Genomic DNA, 21,053 nt, shown 5'->3' with positions numbered 1-21,053 from the left:
ATGGCGTCCTCTCCCCCTGCTCTTGGCTCCCGTGTTCGGCACATATCTTGTTCTCTCTCCCCCCTCGCTGATATCACCTCTTCTCCTCTCCAGGTTGGCCTTTCATTTTTCTGGCGCCTCCGTTACCCATTCCGCTCTCTTTATCGGCTGATCCTTTAATTTCTTCGATAAAGCCGGCGCAGGGTCCGTTAGTGCTGGTAGGTGGGGCCCCTTGTTTGTTTTAACTATGCTGCCTTGCTCTCAATTCCCTTCCGTGGCTGAACATTTCTTAACAAGTCCCCGAGTCCCCGTGCTATAAATATGACATTTCTTCCAGCTCTTTGTGTCCCCGAATCTCTCGCCCTGTGCCCCTCACTCCGACGGTTCAGAGACGCTGACTGTACGTGTAACGCCCCCACCCCTACAAGCCCCCTGCAGCGCTTTAAAAGTATGTTTCTGTATACACAAGCATCGGACACTTACAGAGGAGCTGAGGTCTGAAGCTGCGGATCGGGGATTTAGTTAAATGAGACATATTCAACATTATAAGTTCACCGCCCTCCGCTAGGCGCTATTAAAAGCCATGTTGTTTGTTTCCTTTAGAAACAAGCCTTTGACATTGACAAACATACGGGGCAGAGGTCAAAAGCTGCAGTTATGATATGAAATTATATTTTATAAATTGATTAACATCAGAACACCAAAAACCGCGCTGAAAAGAGTCCTGTTTTTGCGGCTCTTGTGTACATAAGAGCCGGGAGTCCGAGGCTCCGTTTCTGGGGCCAGCTAGAATTTAAACAGTCCATAATATAAGCACAGCAACTTCCAAAGTAACACAAGGCTCGGATACACACGGGCGACGGGGCCAGCGCTTGGGGGCTGGGGTTGAACTATTATTGAAATACTCCATAAAAAGAAGCGCGCCAACCTCCGCAAGGCGCTATAAAAAAAAATCGGCTCTTCTAACACACGCCTCGGAAACAGACACGGGTTGATGGGTCCAGAGCTTTGGTTCTAGAATGCAATTTTGATTTATTTTGGATATTTACATAATACATTAGAATTTCATCTCAGAAGTATACCGATGCTTGTATTTACAGGAGCCTGGAAACTGGTTTTATAGCGTTTTGCGGAGATCGGTGTTCGTATATTACTGAATATTTAAAATATATTTTCATTTCAGAACCGGAGTGTTGAACTCCTGAGCCCGTGTATCCGTCCGATGCATGTGTTTACAAGAGCCCAGAAAACGTGGCTTTATAGTGCTTTACGGAGATCGGTGTGCTTTTATTACTAAATATTAAAAATATAAATTCATTTCAGAACCGGAGTGTTGGACTCCTGAGCCCGTGTATCAGTCCAATGCTTGTATTTACAGGAGGCTGGGAAGCATGGTTTCATAGCGCTTTGTGGAGATCGGTGTGCTTACAAAGCTTGTATTTACAGGAGCCTGGAAAGCATGGTTTTATAGCGCTTTACAGAGATCGGTGTGCGTATATTACTGAATATTTACATTAAAATGTCATCATAGAACCGGAGAGGGGAACCTCTGAGGCTGAGCCCGTTTATAGTCCAATGCGCACCTCGGGGAGACAAGGGGTGAGTGTGGCTGGGGCCGGGGGTGGCAGAGGCTGATACGGGGTAGTAGGGGCTGTAGGAGCAGGGCCGCGAGTGACGTCACTGGGTTAGCAGTGGGAGTGGAGGCTTCAGTGAGCTGCACTCACCCAGGGCACTGGAGTTCTGCAGCCGCAGCTTTGTCCACGTTATGTTATGTTTACGATGCTCCATAAAGCGCACGCAGACGGTTTCTTGGTGCTAAACCACATACATGTACATTTGCCGAACTGGTGACTGGTCACATAACCCACAATCAGCTGCATAATTAAGATTTCAACACAAACTTGTTTCGAGTACGCAGGTAACCAGGAGTTCGCCTAACGGCTAGGGCGCTAGGCCGGGGAACTGGGTTCGAGTCTCGGCAATGACGCTGAACCTCCTGTGATTCCGGGCAAATCACTTAATCTCCCCGTGCCTAACAAAACAATGAATGTTTGTCCTCATGTAACGCAACGGGTGCTTGTGTAAAGCGCTCCAATACCTGATTGGATTCGGGTCAATATCGCGCTATATAACAAGCATTTACAATGCAATGGTCTCGGCATTGGTAAAATTAGAGCTATTGGCATTGCTCATGACATTATTTTTGTTTATGTTTTTGTTTTTAAAACATTTAAAGAAACGGCATTGTCATGAGCAATGCCAATAGCTCTAACTTTAACAATGCCGAGACCGTTGCATTGTAAATGCTTGTCTCTAAGCATGTGTGCAGAACTAAAGATGCTGGGAGAAGCTGCTGGGGAGCCACTGAGGCCATTTTGAGAGCGATCGCTGGCTCTTGGCTACAAACAGGCTGTTCCGCAGATACCGCTTTCCAGACTCGCAGATGATGTGCGTGTCTGGCTGCCACAACCACAGAAACAGGCAGGGATGGAGGGTTTTGCTGCAGGCCAAGCGTAGAAACAATGAAAACTCAGCCTCATTCCTTTGAATAACTACAGTAGTCATGTTAATAACTGAAACCAACAGTCATTTTAATTTGCAATGTGAGCATCTTGAATAGGAATCAAATCTGACAGCCATGTCTTGCAGGGTCCTTGGTTTCCCACCAAAGTCTGACTTTGACGTTTATTGCAGCCATGATTCCGTTCTGCTTAAATCACTTCTTGAAAGTGTGTACAATAGGATCATGGTGACAGACACACACAAAGGCCACTCCCATTCTTCGTATGAAGGCAGCAATACTAACTGAGGTCTTTGTAGGACATTAGTTAGAAAATATCGTCAATGCAAAATAAAATCTCCAGTTTCAACAAATGCTTTGAGCATGAAAATGTTGGGAGACATAAATACTTTATAACATTGGTTTGAAAGTAAACAAATGTTATTGGCCTGAAGAATGACAAGTCATGATTTCGAGCACTCCTCCCGCGCTCTTCTATCGCACTGCGAAATAGGGAACTTTGCCCTCATTTATCCATAAATTCATTGTTATCCAATTTCATCAGTAGCAACCTGCATTTGTCGTCATTTATTTATTCACTGTCAATAAAAGCGTTCAAACGGGCTGCTTTATCCTTGAGTTTGAGATAACCCCAATTGTGCGACCCCAGTGTTTCAAAATAAACAACAGTTTTTAAGTAAAAAACAGAATTTCAAAGCATTAACATAAAATAAAAAACAACAATATGTCCATTGGTGAGTCAATCGCTATTCTTTGTAATATTGTACAGACATTCCCACTGTTTGAATTACGTGTAGCTGCGCAAAGCCTGGATGGGCACACAGCATACATTTGGAGTTTTGGAAATAAAATTCATAAGAGTGGCAAGGCGCTGTCTCTGCAGTGATTTTCTAAACCCATAAATAAATGACGACAAATGCAGGTTGCTACTGATGAAATTGGATAACAATGAATTTATGGATAAATGAGGGCAAAGTTCCCTATTTCGCAGTGCGACAGAAGAGCGCGGGAGGAGTGCTCGAAATCATCACTTGTCAGTATGTAATGTGGACTGGGACAGACCACAATTCTGTTCGCACGCACCATCGGATCATAAAAGTAAGAATACTAAATCGGAATAAGAGAAGGTGTGCATCCTCAACTTCTTTATACATTGGCCTGAAGAAGACATTTGATCAGGTGTTGAAACAGACTACCTCTGTAGACCACAGTTCTTTAAATTTCGGAGGAGACACTAACATTGGAAGAGAATTGAGCAGAGGCATTTATTCCACTTAAATAATCCACACTGTGGAAAAGATCCACCCACGGGATTCTCCACTTCAAGAATTCAGAGTATTTTCGTTTACTATCCAACTCTAAATTTGGCCCTCATCATTAATCCAAGGTATGGTTTGAGGTAGCTGTTGTGGTGCTCTACTAGACAAAAAGGTTTTCAAAAAGACACAATGGAGGGATTGTATTGTATTGACACAATGGAGAGATTGTATTTGAGCTCCCTGAGCTCAATGCTCAGAGCCACTGCTCTCGGAAAATGTCCATCTAACAAATGAATATAAGCTGACTGACTCTCCCAGGAGGTTGTTGTTCCTTTTACCATATATTTTAATTTCATGAGCTCACATCTTTCACATTTTAGGTCTCGTCTGAGTCAGGGCATGTGCTGTTGCTTGCAAGACATTTTGTTAGCTTTAAGCTTATGGCTTAGAGCCAGCCCACTGCTTACCATTGGTTGGCTTAATTGTATCTTATATGCTTGCTTTTGATTTGGTAATACCTGTGGGCTTAACATCTTCATTTGTTTGACCATTGCCCTGGAGTATGGCTAAAGTGCTTGTGTCCTTCCACTGCTTGCACTGTAGAAGCTACTTCTTTTTTTCTTGAAGCACTCCCCTGCAAGTGAATGTGTTCGTGAGCTGTGGATTCCATGTGCCCCCATCCTACTTTCTCACCCATTTGCTCTTTCTCCACAAATTCTATTGTTCCTCTCTCTGCCTGCATGCTTTTTACTTCCATTGCTGCTCCATCTGTCTGCTACATGCCTATGTTACTCCGGGTTGTTGCTTGCTCCCAATCTCCCTCCCTTGTGCTCTGTGTTGTTACTTGCCCTCCTATTGTGCTCCATTTTGTTGCTTGTCCCCACTAATCCTCCCATTGTGCTTCATGCTATTGCTTGCCCCATTCATCCACTCTCTCATTGTGCTCCATGCTTTTTTGTTTGCCACCACACTCTCCCTTTCTTTGCTTTGTTCCATGCTGTTGCCGGCCATCCTGTTGTTGCTTGCCCCCACCCACACTCCATTATGCACAGCCAGATGTAAATTCCAGACATCGGCCCATAATACTGAGCAGCCGATGGCAGTCATGGCCAGCATGGCTCGCGGGTGGGTGGGTAGGGGCAGATGCAGGGTGGGCATGGGCAGAGGGGGGCGTGGGGAGAGGGGGTGCCGGGAGGGGGGTGCAGGGAGGGGGGTGTAGGGAGGAAGGCGCAGGGAGGGGCACAGGGAGGGGGTGCAGGGAGGGGAGGTGCAGGGAGGAGGCGGGACAGGGGGGTGCGGGGAAGGTCAGGAGGGGGAGTTCGTGAGGGGGGAGGTTGGGCAGGGGAGGGGGGTTTATTAAAAAGAAAATACTACTTAAAACTTACCTTGAGGCCGGGTTCCGCATCTTCTTGGCTCCTGCTCTCCTGGCCCTGACAGGAACAGGAAGCAGGAAGCCAGGCTCCTTCCCCTAAGCCAATCACAGTGTTGTGATTGGTCGGGACGGCGACCAGCTAGAGGCTTATGGGATGGGCATGTTCTCCATGCAGGCTGCATTGCAGTCTACATGGAGAAGGGCAGACTGCGCATGACTGGTTTGGGCTGCCAAAGAGGGCCTGTCCAAACAGTCATTGTACACTCAGGAGTGGGCACACCACTCCTCCCCTGCTCAAAGAGCAGAGCAGCCCTGCCCACCTGCCTGCCCTTAACACAAACATAAAATGGTAATAATTAAAAGTTATTACCATTTTATGTTTCTGCTTCTCCCACTGTGAGAAAGCAGTGGGGCGACACTCCACCGCCATAGCAGAGGAGCCGCCCCTGACCGATGGGGGGGCCTCAAAGGGGGATGGTGCACTCAAAACAAAATAGGAAAAGTGTCAACATACTCTTGACGGAGTTGACAGGAGTAGTGGCTTGCTTGGCACACACAGGTCACGCAACCTGCACACAGGTATAAAGTACAATATTAATGTGCAGGGTTTATGCTTTCAACTTGAGCGGCTCACATGGGCACGCACACACTTTCAGACATCACAGAAAGATGGAGGTTAATTCAGGGATAAGTGCACCTGGAACTGGGTTTTGGCGCTCCACCCTCTTACTAATCCACCTAAAATCAGAACAACTAATTCTTCACCAACATCCAACAAGAGGGACGCACTTGATTATTGATCTTTAAATCACTGGTGTACATTCAATTTCTTTGTTTCTTCTCATGGTGTTGTTTTTGTAAATATATATGATATGAAATCTCAGCCAGTGCGTGTTTCAAAAACTGATTTGTGAACATCTTTCGCATTGAAAAATAAGAAACGCGAAGAGGTAGTGACATCACCACATCAGGTGGTGATGAACATTGCCATCCACTAATAGGTGATGGAAAGGTACATGAGGTCCTGGTGACAACTTAGTCACATATTCCGAGTCAGGAGATCCTGTTTCTTGTGACAAAGGATATTTTTATGTACCAATACTCTAGTGCGCAAAAAATGAATACATTCGGCAAACGTGTTTGAGACTACTTGAAGTAACATTTCCAACTTTTGCCTCCAATTGGAAGTTGGTGACGCACTGATATAAACACTGGAAAAGACACAGAGAAAAATACACACAGCTACACACCGACTCACCCCTAACTCCCAGAAATATACAGTGCTACACAGACCCAGACACACACAGTGAAAAACACCCTAACAAGACACAGTGTTATGTGCACAAAAACACATGGTTACAAAGACTAACAAGCACCTGGGGAAGACACACAGACTCAAAGGCACTCAAACAAACACTAACACATGAAGACATACACTGACACATGGCATCACAAATAAACTAGAAATACACATAGTGCTATTCTCACAAATCGGCACACATACACACAAACATGCATAAGGTACAGAAATCCATACACAAACATGGTTGCATGACATACAGCAACATTTAAACACGTTTACAGTCACACAAATGCACAATAATAGCCCCATAAAGTCAGGCACACTCAAACACACACAAAAAATACTCTCCCATACGTCTATACAAATGCACTAGCTAGACACACCGTGCTATGCACAGACCAACATGCACCAGAGGCATGTAGCGGCATGTAAAAACATATACAGACATGCACAATCATAACCATGCATAATCCGGCCCTCCCAAAAACACACATACACACAAAATACAAGCCTGTTTCGCTTTAACAAAGGGTGTACACGCGGAAGTGCCACACTATTGTTTGCATGTACTGGGCACGAATTCCAACCCTTAAGAAAATAAAGTGTACCTATGAACCTGCTCCATGGAGCTCTATTTCCTCTCACGTCTCACCCCTCCTCTCTTCCTTTCAGCTTGCTGGAGCGCCATCTCTCTCTATGCTCTGTAATCATTCATTCTGTCATTCGCTGATGTAACGTTTTTGCAATTGTCTCCTTAGAAGAATTAATGTTGTCATTTGCCTTCTTTTTTATGACACCCTCCCTTCCTGTGTTAGGTTTCTGCATGCTATATTGTAACTGTAGACTCATTAGGTCTGGCATCCCAGAGAGTACAAACTGTCTAGTTTGCAAAAAGACATATTGTCAGCTTACAGTGGGCTTAGATCCCACCCATTGCTTACCCTTGGTTGTCAGTCATTTCCTTGCTTCTTATTCATTAGTTTGTGTGCGCTTTACTTCCTCTTCTTGTGATTGTCTCTTCCCTGGAGCAGGGGCACATTACTTGTGTCCATCCACTGCCTACTTTTCAGGCACTTTTTTTCTTTATGGTAAAGCACTCCACAAGATTGTATGTGTTTTCCAGCTGTCTCTTTCATATACTTCTCTTCCCCACTATACTATGCTCCGTGTTGGTCTTGCTCTTGGCCATGTGCTTCCTCTGTGCCCCCTCCATGATGCGCTCACCCATGTGAGCTTCTCTTCTGCGTTGCTTTCTCACCTTTATGCTTCTCTCCCCCTCTTCTTATGTTACTGTCTTTCTAGCTCATTTGCATTCCCTCCTGCTCTCCAGGTTGTTCTGTGTTGTTTGCTTCCCCCCACCAATGCCCTCCATTTTACTACCCCAACACATGCCCTGTGTTTCTTCCTCCCTTCTCCGCCCCGTTTTGCTTACACCCGCATGTCGCTTCTCCCCCACCTGTTTAAAAAAAAAAACACATTTGCACATTTACTTTCTATTGAAAGATCCAATCAAGACTAGTGAATAAAAAAAATGTGACCACGTCATTTTGTAGGTGCATGCATGCATGATGTGCATGTCTACAAAAGGAAGCAGCTCGCAGAGGCATGGGTTTTTTCTTATTCCTCTTACTATCCTGCTCAGCATCGCTAAAAAACCTTGACAAAGCCAATAAGTCCTAAAGACGAGTACTATCGGTTTTGCCAATGCTTGTTTTTATCGCACCGAAACATACTCATTCACTCTCATACATTGGCACAATAATTCACAACTGCTTCATTTCCAGACTGAGTTTCCTGTGCTGATGCAATTATGCAAAACTTCGATCCTTTAGGTAAAATGGATCCCTACAGGTACATCCCTTTCAGAAGGCGATTCAGGCCCATAAACATGTCAGCTTCTAACAGAACGCTCTCACAGCTACAGAGGCAGTCGTTATCGATTGTTCTGTATTTATATGCAAAGTTGGAAGGTTTCAGCACATACCAGGTATCCTCAAATCCGCTCCTTTGACAACCTTAATCCGGTTTAGTATTCGATGCCAGGGATGACGTACGGCGGCCTCAGACAGGGAATCCCTATGGAGACATAAGACAGAAAGGTTAAAGAGCTCCATCATCAGGGAGGGTTTCAGTTCAGCCACCCAAAGATCAATAGCTCTGTTTCCATCATTTTCAGAAGCAACGTCGATACTCTTATCAGCCACTGCGCTTCGATCGCTTCTTTCTCATACTTATTAACACTTGAGGTCATTTGTGATTGGACAGTTAACTGCTGTTTAAATTCTAGCAGCATAGATACCAGCAGCGGATGGAGCAGGTGTCAATGTACATTCTTAATTAAACAAATACATCAACATTTTGGTCTATACCAAGCCTGGTAAAACGTGCAAAAGCACTAAGAATTCACAGCATGCATTGCTACTGAAAACCTTTGGGAATTGAACAATTTTCTGCTCGAGAGACAGGAGTTTAGCTCCAGATGTATAAATGCACGTTCTAGTCGCAAACCCTGCCATTCGGCAAATCGTGCTCGATTACGGGGACTTTACAGTTCAGGGTTTGCTACCTGCTCGTACTTGGTATTAATCTGAGAATGGAGGTTACTCCAGGTCACGCGCAGGGACAGTGGCAGGAGTGCTCCCCCAGTGCAACGGGAGAGCGTTGGGTGGGATCTGGGCAGGGACTGGCCTGGATCTCGATGTCCCTGCACAGAGTGAATCCAGGATGGCTGGTTCTGCATTGCACCCAGTTATCCCAGGTGGAGGGGAACCAGGTACTTCCTCTGGGAGTTAAAAATTCTGAGTGACTCATAATGAAAGGCCGATTGTTCCCAGCAACCCCTGTCAAATGGTGCTCGTGTGTGATTATCTTTCAATGATGATCCAGAGCATACTCGATCAATCAATCAGGCGGTACATATCTAGCGTGGCTTTTCACACGGGAGGGTATCCAGGTGCAGTGCTGCATGTATCAGTCAAAGAGACAGGTTCCTGGGAGGTGGGTGGAAATTCAGGCAGTGGTTCATGTAGGTGGGTCCTTGATCATGGAGGGCTTTGGAGGCCTTGGTCAGGAGCTTGAATTAGCATCTCTTCTGAATGGGGAGCCAGTGGAGGGCTTTCAGGTGCTGGATGATGTAGGTTCTCATGGGCAAGTTGAGCATCAGCCTGGCTGCTGTGTTCTGGATCATCTGGAATCTTCTCATGAGTTCGGTGGTGGTTGCCGTAGTCCAGTCGGCTGGTGATGAGGGCCTGTGTGACAGCTCTGTTGACGTTTCGGTCTCAAATGGCACACCAGGTCCGCGAGACCATCCTCAGGATTAAGTGTGGAGAAGGAGTAAAGGCTCTAAGTACTTGATAACACGTCACTTGGGAAATACGATTCTGATCACCAATCAACAGGCCAACCAAACTGATCCCACCATGGACGCATCGGTGACCACAATCATATCTCCTGAGTGAATAGAATTGCACGTAGTTCAAATTACTTGATGCATAGGGCATCTGCTGAGCCCTTTGTGCAGAAGTATATTTGAATTGTTGGCAAGTACTTACAGGCTTAACTCCCTCTCAACACTGACTACTGAGGATGGTCTTGCGGACCTGGTGTGCCATTTCAGATTGAAACATCGACAGTCTGTCCTCTCTAACAGCATTAGTGACACTGCATGGTGCTTTCAGTCCTTCATTTAAAGTTGAAATGTAAGGATTTGTATCTCATGGACTGTGGTGTCTTGTACCTATATGGTTGGGAGGGTCTGTGCGCTTCCTTGGATCCCTAAAACTAATGAATGTTTATACAGAGATTATAAGGTGGAATCAGTGTTGTTTTGTTGATGTACAGGTGTATATAAAAAAAATATTTGTACTGTATTTATGTGCAATGGATGGGGTGTTGTGAGGATCCAATCCTTATAAGTATATTCATGTTTATAACAATACGTCATTGGTATTGTACGAGTGATTTGTTGATATCATTGGACCATGCTTATGACCAGCATAGGATTAAGTTACAAACAATTCCTCCAGGAACATATTTTGTTTGTAGATTTCATTAACCAATTCCTTGAGGGAAAACTGGGTTTCTCCGCCTGAATACACACATAGGTATGGTGAGCGATACACAAGGGACCACCACACATTAAAAGAGATGGATTTGGAGCCTTCTTAATGTGGTACGATAATTTGTTTTTGGCTTCTGAGCACCTGTCTAGCATTGGCACACATTGATTAGATTACCACTAACGTTTTACGACACCAGACAAATGATCAACTGCAGTTGAGAGTGGTTTGGTAACTCTACGTATACGCCTAATTTTGGCCTGTTCCCTTCACCTGAATTATCGTACTACCACCAAAAGAAAATGATTGGCAAAGCCAGTTCATCTGGCTAAGCAAGCTGGCATGAAGGTTATTTTTTAATGTACAATTGTGCCACTAAGAAAAGAAGAAAGAAAATATGCTGACACCTAAAGTGACAGCCCTATGCTTGCAAAACTAATTTTACATAAAAAAACACTTTTTAAAAGAAAAATGACAGTGCTAGTGCTTCTTAGCCGACACTTGGACATGTAAAGTAATCCCTCGTAGCAATATTGCACATCACAGGACAATATAATTGGTGCAAAGAGAAGGTGCTATGGGATTTGAAATAGTGGAATGTGGAATTACGGTTTAAATGTAGAAGGTAATTGTGACGGGACACTAAGGGCGGCTCAGGGGGCACCGGAAAGCACTGACTGGTGGACTCCCGTGTCACGGGCTTCTAACCTTTTCCCCTCTCAACAGGACGAGTGGGCATCGGATACCGAAGATCACCTCCTATTAGCCCCGGCGGTGCCCTTTAACTGGGAAGCTCCGCAACCACAAGGACCGCCCTTAGATGACGTCACAGAGCACGGGTCACCAAAAAGGGGAGGAACCAGGAATTTGAATGACGGCGATTCCAGGAGGAGAAACGGAGACGAGCAGAGTGAGGAGAGAGACGAAGATTCGGACCATCGGCTACGGATACGGCGAAGCGGCCAGCCACGTTCCCAGGGGAGGAGCGTGGCTTGGACAGGTACGGGACCGGGTAGCGGGTTGGATAGGGAGGAGGGAGTGGCCGCGCTAAACCGACCGCTTCTTTTGTACATCCCCTTTCCGTTTTTCCTTAGTTAAAACCCTCACCTTTTTTGAGACACTCGAGTAGACGTCTTTATGTTACACTAAAGGTGATTCCTCACTCCCTGGTCCTGGTGGTAGGCGCAGCTCGCCTCTATAGCAAACCTAATACCGTCCCTTATTCTTTTCTTCTGGGGAATACCGGGAGACGACCCAGAGACGAGAGAGGAGGCCGACCCAGAGAACCCGACGAGCCAAGAGGCCCCCGGAGCTCGGAACACCACGGATCCCGCCCGCTTTGCAAGGGAGAGAATAACAAGCCGGACAAAACGCAAACTTGTATCAATAAAACCCAAGCTACCCAGACCTCGTGTAGTGTACCTCCTTGATAACCCGTCACAGTAATCATAAAACAAAAAATTATTTTTAAAAACGAATGGAAAAGGTATTAGCAAAGTACAGCATTAGCACCAGCCCTGGCAATGAAGTGCACCTCTTTTTAGGTTGATGTCCACGTGATCAGGCAAAATGTAGCAATCCGAATGGGGCCAAAGGCGAGCATTTCTACATGCTGTAATGGGCAGAGGTAAAATGTGACCAACAGCTGGATAAACCAATGGACGAAGAGGTAACCCAAAGCATATACATAGGTGAAAGTGATGCTATAGTTATGTGACAATGTCAGTTACAACATAACAATTAAAGCTAAAATACAAAAAACACTGAAATCCACAAGTTACCTTTAGTAGAAGAAACTAATTTGCATGCTCAAGTAACTATAACTCGCTCCCTGCCATTTACAGTGTTGTCAAATTCTGACATTTCAGATATCATCAGTGACACTATCAATGTTGCCACTGAAAAGGAATGTGGTCATGGAAAGTGGCTAATGGTAGGGCAGTGCATGTCAAGCTCCCACCCTCCTCATGTGGCCTGCATCATCATTGAGTTTGCTCCTGTCTGGAAAATGGACTTCTCCTTGCTCAATAGTGAGCAAGGTGGCTATTGCATAGTAAATCAATAGGCAAGGAATATCAATATGACAGAAGATCACAGAATCAGAAACCAAGCTATGACCCAGGGATCCCTAACAATTCAGCACAAGGCCAAATACAAAACTACTGAAGTATGAGAGACCACCCAATCTACAACAAAGGGGACAAGAAACACATTTTTTTGTAATATTGTGTTGACATGCTCCTAAATATTGTTATACAAGACTCGTGTAGCCTTGATCTTCATTTACTGATGAATGTCTCGGTCCAATGGGTTTTTCTAATGGAGTAGCGTGTTGATAGCATAAGACATGAAGGCTTTGATTTGTGTGCTGTTCGCAGTGCAAGCACGGGTTTGTGCCTGCGCTCTCAACAAGGTATTGACTATAATAGAGTGCATGTCCCAGTCTGTTGCTGGCATACCCAGTTAAAGGTGTACTGTAGCTCAGAGTGGGACAGTGTGTCCTATCTGTAATATGGCCTCAGGTTTCCAAGTGCTAATAGAACTAGCCAGTAAAAGTCATCAAGCTAGTAAGATATTCATTACTTTTATTTGGAAAGGAACTAATCTTTCTTTTCACCTCACTTTTTTCTCAGGGGTAGATTCCACTATTAAGAAAAGCTAACCCTGAACACAGCCTTTGCAGGTAATTGTCAACCTGCCTCAGAATTGCATTACTCTACTAAATTACTGGAGTAAGCAGTCGAATGCAAAAATCAAGTTTCGTTTTTGTTTTATACAGTGACTGACTTCACACATGCCAGGAGACTGAATCAGTGGTACTACCTGCAGTGTACGACCTGGGGTCCATGGAAAAGGCCGCAATGCTGCAGAGATGGTCTAATTTTATCTATTGTCAGTTTTCAACACAGATGACCAACAGCTTCTTATATCTTGGCAATACTCAAAGAGCGTCAGGGACACACATCCCCCTGGCCTGGATCAGACCACTGAAAGATCAACAAGTGGCTAGTCTGCCTTATCACTGTTCCGCTTGAGCCTTGACTTAGGGAGTTCCCAGCAGTTTGGCCATCTTTGTTCTTTTACAATATATATGTTTCTTCTCTAGCATTCTTGATTAATTTTTTCACTTTTTCATTTTGCACATAACTTAACACTTTGGTCCTCCATAAGCTATTTGGGAGACGAGGGGTGCCCATGAACTCTAGCTGCCCTTAAAGATATCAGAGGTGGTGCACCGCTGACATGTTTAAAGGCAGCTTGAGTTCTGCAGATGATTGGCTTTGCTAACCATCTGAAAATGAATGGCGCAAGATGGAAATCCTGGTTCCATTTCAGGTGACCTGCTATGGTGTACAGTCTTGGCACACGCCCTCTGAAGAACAATCACATTACAATCCCTTTTTTAAATATTGCTGAGGTACAGATTGATTGAGATGTACCCACAATCCAGCAGATCAAGAAGGCTCCGATCAGCTTCTGTTTTTACAACTACCTTTACTAAAGTGATTTAGTGTTCCAACACTGGGTTTTTTGTACCGCGATAGCTGTAACTCAATATATCTAGGCAGGCTGCAATTGCTGCAAAATATGGCAACCTATATCTTACCAAAACTTTGACACTAACACCAGCCTTGTTCTCCCCGTATTCACTGCCTGTACATGATTGCAGTAAATACTGGGCTCTCGGTTTGGTTCACAAGGAAGTGCTCAGCAAACATTCTTTCCTTCTGGGTTCTAGAGTCACCCACTAAACACCGAGAAGGAGCCTCCGCTTCTCCAACAGCAAACTACTTTGTAGTCCATCAAACTCAAGGGTGTCTCTAGATAGCAGACAATTCACATTACAGATTGCCAGGCATTGGACAAGCAAACCATTACAATTTCAAAAGAGCAGAAACAGCATGCCCTTACCAACACCAGCTATGTACTTGCCTACAGGCCTAACAACTCTCTAGAGTGCCATCAAACCCATGCAAACAGCTCTGATGCATCACCAGCTTCTGTAAATGGGGACACAAATCAATGTCTTCCGTTCCGAAGCATTATGATGGATCTATTATGATACAAACCAAAAGAAAGAACAACACAGGAACCTCTGTCTTTTTTGTCACCAGTCGAGCGCTCCAAAACCCCACCTCCATGACTTCACTGTGCTCCAGGTAATCCGAGCACTCAGACATAATAATTAAAGGCAGACATGACAAGCCAAGCCACGTGAGGAGATGATGTGGGTCACCTTCCTCGCCCACAGGTAGAAAGAAGAGAAATTAAAATTATTCTTAGTCCCCTTCCATGAAGTCCAATTAATGTCTAATTTCTCAGCTCGAGGCTGTTCCGAACCAAGCAGCCTGCAATATCGGTCAAGGTCAAAAGAGGCCGCCTGCACCAGGAGCGGTCTGAAGCTCTGCTGGCCGCCCATGAAAAGATGGATAGGTGCACAGAGGTACCCTCAGTGTTTGGGGCATCCGCAGGCTGGCCCCAGCGTGTCCGCAGGCCAACTCTGAAAGACGCAAAGTAAACCTACCTCAGGTACCGTCCCCCAAAGCCATCTTTTACGGTTCACATTCAGAGATCAGGGGAAGCCGAGCGTTTACTGAAAGTTTCAAGAGTATCGAACACAGTCTAAAATTCACAAAACAAAACAACCTGCTTATACAGGCTTTTCACAGGAAGGCTGTTGGCGTCAATCACCAAATATTTTCTGTACGTTATGCTAAACAAGCAAATGGGTCTTACAGTTGCTAACAAGAATGAAAGTTTCTCTCTCAAACAATTCTCGGAGAAAAGTTACACCAGGGCATGGGTAAATTGCTGGTAATTTCGAGAAGCTTACGCTAAAACATAATAAAGAAGATAGTCATTCTGGTGCTCTATTAAAAACTAACCACTATACATGACTTTAATTTAGCAACAACCTAATTAAATTAACAGGCGAGCGCCGATCCATTGACTTTGCCAATACGGTTTTATTTTTACTTTACAGCTCTAAAATGGAGGGCTCTTTTATGCATGCCAAATATTCATATAAACCATAGCAAAGAATGGGTGACAAACCCGAGTCAGTGAAAGTTATCCAAGTAAGAGCGTTGCTATAAGTTGCATAAAAAGGTCTTGAGATCTACTGAAAACTTCTTTTTCAGTTCAATTTCGAGAGCAGTGGGGATTGAGTGTCTGCTGCACTGATCTGTGTGTTCGTGTCAGGAGACTTGCCATCGCGATACGTAATGTGACCGGAAGTGAGTCCTAGTAATAAACCACACGAGGCTCATAGGGAAGAGGGGTGGCGCCGCGGTCAGGACGACTGACAGTGGAATCTGGGGTGTAGCGGTCTAGTTGTTATCGCGTCACACTGACGTGACGCCTGCAGGCACGTAGGCGCGTGGATGCGCGCGCAGGCGGAGCGCGGAGCGAGAGGAGAGTTAGCGCGCCGCAGCGAGTGCAGGGAGTGTTGGCCGGCGCTCCTCGGTGTAACTGCTCTTGTGATGTAAATAAAGATAGCAGAGAGATCACGTGTGTCTCGAGTGTTCATCCAGACTACTTTACAGTGGCGACGAGGATGGGATAGGAACCAGACCTACGGGAAGCACAGTAGAGAAAAAAAAGGACTCTCCACGTGGCCCCACGAGTCAGAGGAAGACAAGCCACCAGGCCACCAGGCCCCAAGCAGAACACCGCACAGGCCGCCTGGAGTGGGGGAGTCACGGGATACGCCCCAGCCGACAGAGTTGGTCGATCCAAGGCACAGAGCAACCGAGGAGCGTGGCAGGGCCACGGTACAGTACCCGAACCACATACAGGCCACAGGGACGACGCCGCCCACAACCGCCAAAAGCACACGAGCCGCCTTCGCACGTAAGCAAGCACAGAGAGCGCTGCACTGGCTACCAAAGAGGAGGAAGAGGGGTCCAGTGATAAGAGCCCCCAGAGGATCAAGCACACAAGAAACAACGACAACACCCCAGGCAGTCCTCCGAGCAAAGCCACCGACGGAACAAGCACCAAGGAAGTAAAGATGAGTACCCCGGCAGGGTATGCGATTGCACCGGTGCAATTCCTAACGAAACCCGGTGAACCAATGATGAAATGGGAGGACTGGAAGGAATATATAGACAATTTCATTGGGGTCTTGGAGGACGAGAACGAAGAAAAATTCACTCCTCAGAGGAAAAAACGCATCCTGCTACTGAATCTAGGGCCTGAAGGACTGAGAATATACAAGAGTTTAGTACCCACGAAGAGAGAAGACACGGACGATGATGTGTATGCGCACGCGGTGGAGGACCTAGATGAGCGATACCGCCCCACCGTCTGTGTTTCGGTAGACAGATATAATTTCCAGCAAAGGAAACAAAAGGTGGGGGAATCCATCGAAGAGTATGTAGCAGCACTGAGGAAGCTAGCAGCCCCGTGCAGGTACGCACTGTGGGAAGACGAATTTATAAAAGACCAGGTGATCATGCACACCACCAGTGCAAACGTGCAAGACAAGCTGTGGGCGAGCGGGGACACCACACTCAAAGAAGTAATGGTCATAGTGAAGAGGGCAGAACTCTCAAAGAGGTGCGCCGATGCTACCAGAAAAGAGACGGTCACCCCAACCATGGTGAACAGAGTACAGGAGGTAGATCACCGCAGGGACCAGAAAACTAAGCCACCCCTAGCCAAAGGGACCAGCAGATGGCAAGGGAAACAAGCGGACAGCGAGAATAAGAAAACGTGCTACAGGTGTGGAAGTTGGTCCCACGAAGCCCATGACAGACGTTGCCCGGCCTTCAGAGCCAAATGCATGCACTGCGGTATCATGGGTCACTACGAGAAGGTGTGTCGGAAGAAACAGCAGAAAGGAGTGGTGAAATACATGGACCAAAGCACAGAAGACCAGGAAGAGGCCACGGAGGAAGAGGTGGTCACTGTTTTGTGTATATACGACCAGGTACTGAGCGTGGATGCCAAGAGATCAACCAAACCGGTCCTAGAGATGTCCATGGGCGGCATAACCATTTCAGTCGTGGCAGACACCGGATCCCCATTTACCATCATACAGAGAGCAGTGTGGGTAGAACAGTTCCAAACCAAGTTGGGCCCGGGGCTGGAGAAACTAGACATACGACCGGTAACATATAATGGTGATCGCATTCCCATGTTAGGCTTCCGACGTCTACTGTTCGAGTTCAGAGGCCGATCAGCGTGGTGCAAACTGTATGTGGCCGAGAAAGGACCCTCCGTCCTGGGATGGTTGGACCAGGGCGACCTGGGCATAAAGCTTGACCCAGGGGGGAAAGAACAGATCCTGCTCACAGACCAGGAGGAATGGCCGGACATGGATAGATGGAAGAAGAACTACCCTAAGGTGTTTGGGGGCACAGTAGGAAAAATGGAGAAATTTCAGCACAAAATAGTACTAAAGGAAGGAGCCACTCCAGTAGCACATAAAGTGAGGAATGTGCCCATTGCAGTAAGGGAAGCGGTCCAGACAGAACTCCAAGATCTGGAGAAGAAGGGCATCATAGAACCCATAACCTGTGCCGAATGGCTGGCGCCCTTGGTGGTCGTGATGAAACCTAACGGGAAGGTCAGGCTCTGTGTGGACTTGAGAGAACTCAATAAGAACATAGTGGTGGAGAAATTTCCCCTTCCCAAGATAGAGGAGATGCTGGCGAGAACCAGAGGAGTCCAGTGGTACTCCACCATCGACCTCACATCGGCTTACCACCAGGTAGCCCTACACCCGGACAGCAAAAGTCTCACGTCGTTCATTACCCCGTTTGGGTGCTATAGATTTTGTCGCATGCCGTTCGGGCTAGCCTCGGCGGCGGCCGTCTTCCAGAAGATGATGCACCAACTGTTCAGAGACTGCAAGGACGTACAGTACTTCCAGGACGATATACTAGTGATGGGCAGAGATAAGAGGGACCATGACCGGACACTAGAAAAGGTATTACGGACACTGGAAGCCAAAGGTCTCACGGCGGAATGGTCGAAATGCCGGTTGGGACTGCAGTCGGTGACCTATTTAGGCCACGAAATAGGGCAACAGGGGATCACACCCAAGATGGAGAATGTGAAAGCCATCGTTGAAGCACCGCCCCCCAAGAACAAAGAGGAGGTCAGATCATTCCTGGGGGATGGCGGAGTACTACAGCAAGTTCGTGGTACAATTCGCATCCAAGACCTACAACTTGAGGAGGCTGACCAGAGAAAGCACGATGTTTCAATGGACACCGGAAGCCCAAGCAGAATTTGAAGTCATCAAAAAGGGGATCCTAGAAGCTATACCACTCAAGGGGTACGACCCACAAGGCACCACCATACTCATCACGGACGCCAGCGACAAGGGGTTAGGCGCTGTACTCATGCAAGACCGAGGACGTGGGGACATGGAGACAATAAGCTTCGCCTCCAGAGCACTGACGGAGACAGAAGGCAAGTACAGCGTCATTGAGAAGGAGATGTTGGCAGTAGTGTGGGCCATGACGAGGTTCCGGCAGTTCCTATGGGGTACCCGATTCCTGCTCAAAACGGACCACAAGCCGTTAGTGAAGGTTTTAACATCGTGCGGACACGCCAGTGCCACACCCAGGATATCGAAGATGTCCCTAAAATGGTTGGAATTCAGATATGACGTGGAGTACATCCCTGGAAACAAGAACCGAGTGGCGGACTACCTGAGTCGTGCGGCGGCCATGGAGCCGGGAGAAGAAGACCCAGCGGACAGAGGAGAGATGGTGGCTCTCATGGAGGACCAAGAGAAGATCATCGGCATACAGGAGTGGACTGAAGCGTATGAAGAAGACGCTGATCTGATGGAAGCAAAAGTGCACATCACCCAAGGATGGCCGGATAAGAAAAAGGTGAAACCCAGCCTCAAACCGTTGTATGAAGTGAGAGAAGAACTGACAGTGGGAGACGAGGGCATATTCATCTACCGGGGAGACAGAGTAATTCCCCCCATGAACCTCATCAACAAATTGCTGGACTTATTACATGAAGGCCACCTTGGCATCGGGAAACTCAAAGCCAGAGCGAAACAGAACTACTGGTGGCCAGGCATGGACATGAGAGCAGAGAGACACGTCAGGGAGTGTCCCCAATGCCAAGGGGCCGACAAAACGCTGAGGCCATTACGCCCGGCACTGGGAAAATTCGACACTCCCTCAAACCCATGGGAAGAGTTGTCGATAGACATTTTAGGGCCGGTGCTGGATGACCAGAGCGTACAGAAATATGTGTGTGTCCTCATCGACCGTTATTCCAAATGGCCAGAGATAAAAGTGAGCGAATCCATGGACACGGAGAACATCCTGGAGTTCCTATCGGAGACATTCACCCGAGAGGGAATTCCCAAGTCCATCTTAAGTGACAATGGGCCCCAGTTCACATCAGAAAAATGGAAACAGTTCATGGGGAGGAATGGCATCTCGGTAAAGCACACGGCCATATACCATCCGGCAGGCAACGGCCTTGTGGAACGATTTAACAGGGTGGTGATGGGGGCCATACAAGCGGCCATCAATTGTAACAAAGACTGGAAGAAAGCGGTGGAGAATATGGTATGGGCCTACAGAATAACGCCCACAAGTACGGGGTACAGCCCGTTTCAGATATTGAGAGGACGCGAACCCTTCACGCACGACAACAGAATCTGGAAGGAGAAGGTAGTGACCAGTGAATGGTCTCCGGCGGTAGTAAGAGCAAATCTGGAGAGGGCACAAGCCATCTACACCAACAACTACAATAAGAGGAGGAGTGTGAAGGACACTCGGTTAGTGAGAGGAGAATGGGTGAGAGTAAAGTTGGCTACCCTACAAAGGAAAGGAGACAGCAAGTACAGCAAGCCCATGCAGGTCAAGGAAGTGTATGACAGAGCGGCCCTGCTCAGCGATGGGAACGTGTGGTCGCAGGACCGCATGGCCCGGTGCAACAAGATATTGAGATGGGAACAGTGGGAACCGGAAGGTGAAGGCATGGGAGACGTGGATGAAGGGAATAAGGTGAGCGGAAGTGAAGAAAGGGAAGAAGCAGATGTAGGAGAGGAGCAAGTAGGAGAGCAAGGGGGTGAGACCCCAGTGGCAGAGAAGGACAGGCCGAGAAGTAATATGAACAGCGGAGGAGCGATGACTGAAGGAACAGAACGTGAGGAAACACAGAGTCAAGTGGCTCGAGGGTACAGCGGTAAGGTGACCAGGAGTGGAAGGCAAGTCGTAAGGCCTTCCAGGTTCCAAGACTTTGAACTGGACGGCGAACTGTAAGTGACTGATCTTTGGGTTGGTAAAAGGGGGAGATATGTAGCGGTCTAGTTGTTATCGCGTCACACTGACGTGACGCCTGCAGGCACGTAGGCGCGTGGATGCGCGCGCAGGCGGAGCGCGGAGCGAGAGGAGAGTTAGCGCGCCGCAGCGAGTGCAGGGAGTGTTGGCCGGCGCTCCTCGGTGTAACTGCTCTTGTGATGTAAATAAAGATAGCAGAGAGATCACGTGTGTCTCGAGTGTTCATCCAGACTACTTTACATGGGGCTCACGGTTCGATCCCAGCACCGGCGGCAACACAGCCCAGCACCGTT

At 47.0% G+C, this 21,053-nt stretch overlaps 1 protein-coding gene across 2 annotated transcripts in view; it reads right to left on the bottom strand.

Annotated features, from left to right (window-relative positions):
- Positions 1-21,053, bottom strand: part of PAG1 (phosphoprotein membrane anchor with glycosphingolipid microdomains 1) — a 602,401-nt gene that overhangs the window by 521,400 nt on the left and 59,948 nt on the right. Inside the window, exon 2 of one of the 2 annotated variants that reach the window (XM_085605365.1) lies at positions 8,419-8,510. The exons of the other annotated variant lie outside the window; for it this stretch is intronic. The gene's annotated coding sequence lies outside the window, so the exon portion shown is untranslated. The remainder of the gene's footprint in view (positions 1-8,418; positions 8,511-21,053) is intronic. 2 annotated transcript variants of the gene reach the window in all.

The sequence above is a fragment of the Triturus cristatus genome, chromosome 5_1 (assembly GCF_964204655.1).
Source record: "Triturus cristatus chromosome 5_1, aTriCri1.1, whole genome shotgun sequence".
NCBI classification, from domain to species: Eukaryota; Metazoa; Chordata; class Amphibia; order Caudata; family Salamandridae; genus Triturus; species Triturus cristatus.
The sequence above is the reverse complement of the archived record's forward strand: the minus strand, read 5'-3'. Positions and strand labels throughout refer to the sequence as shown.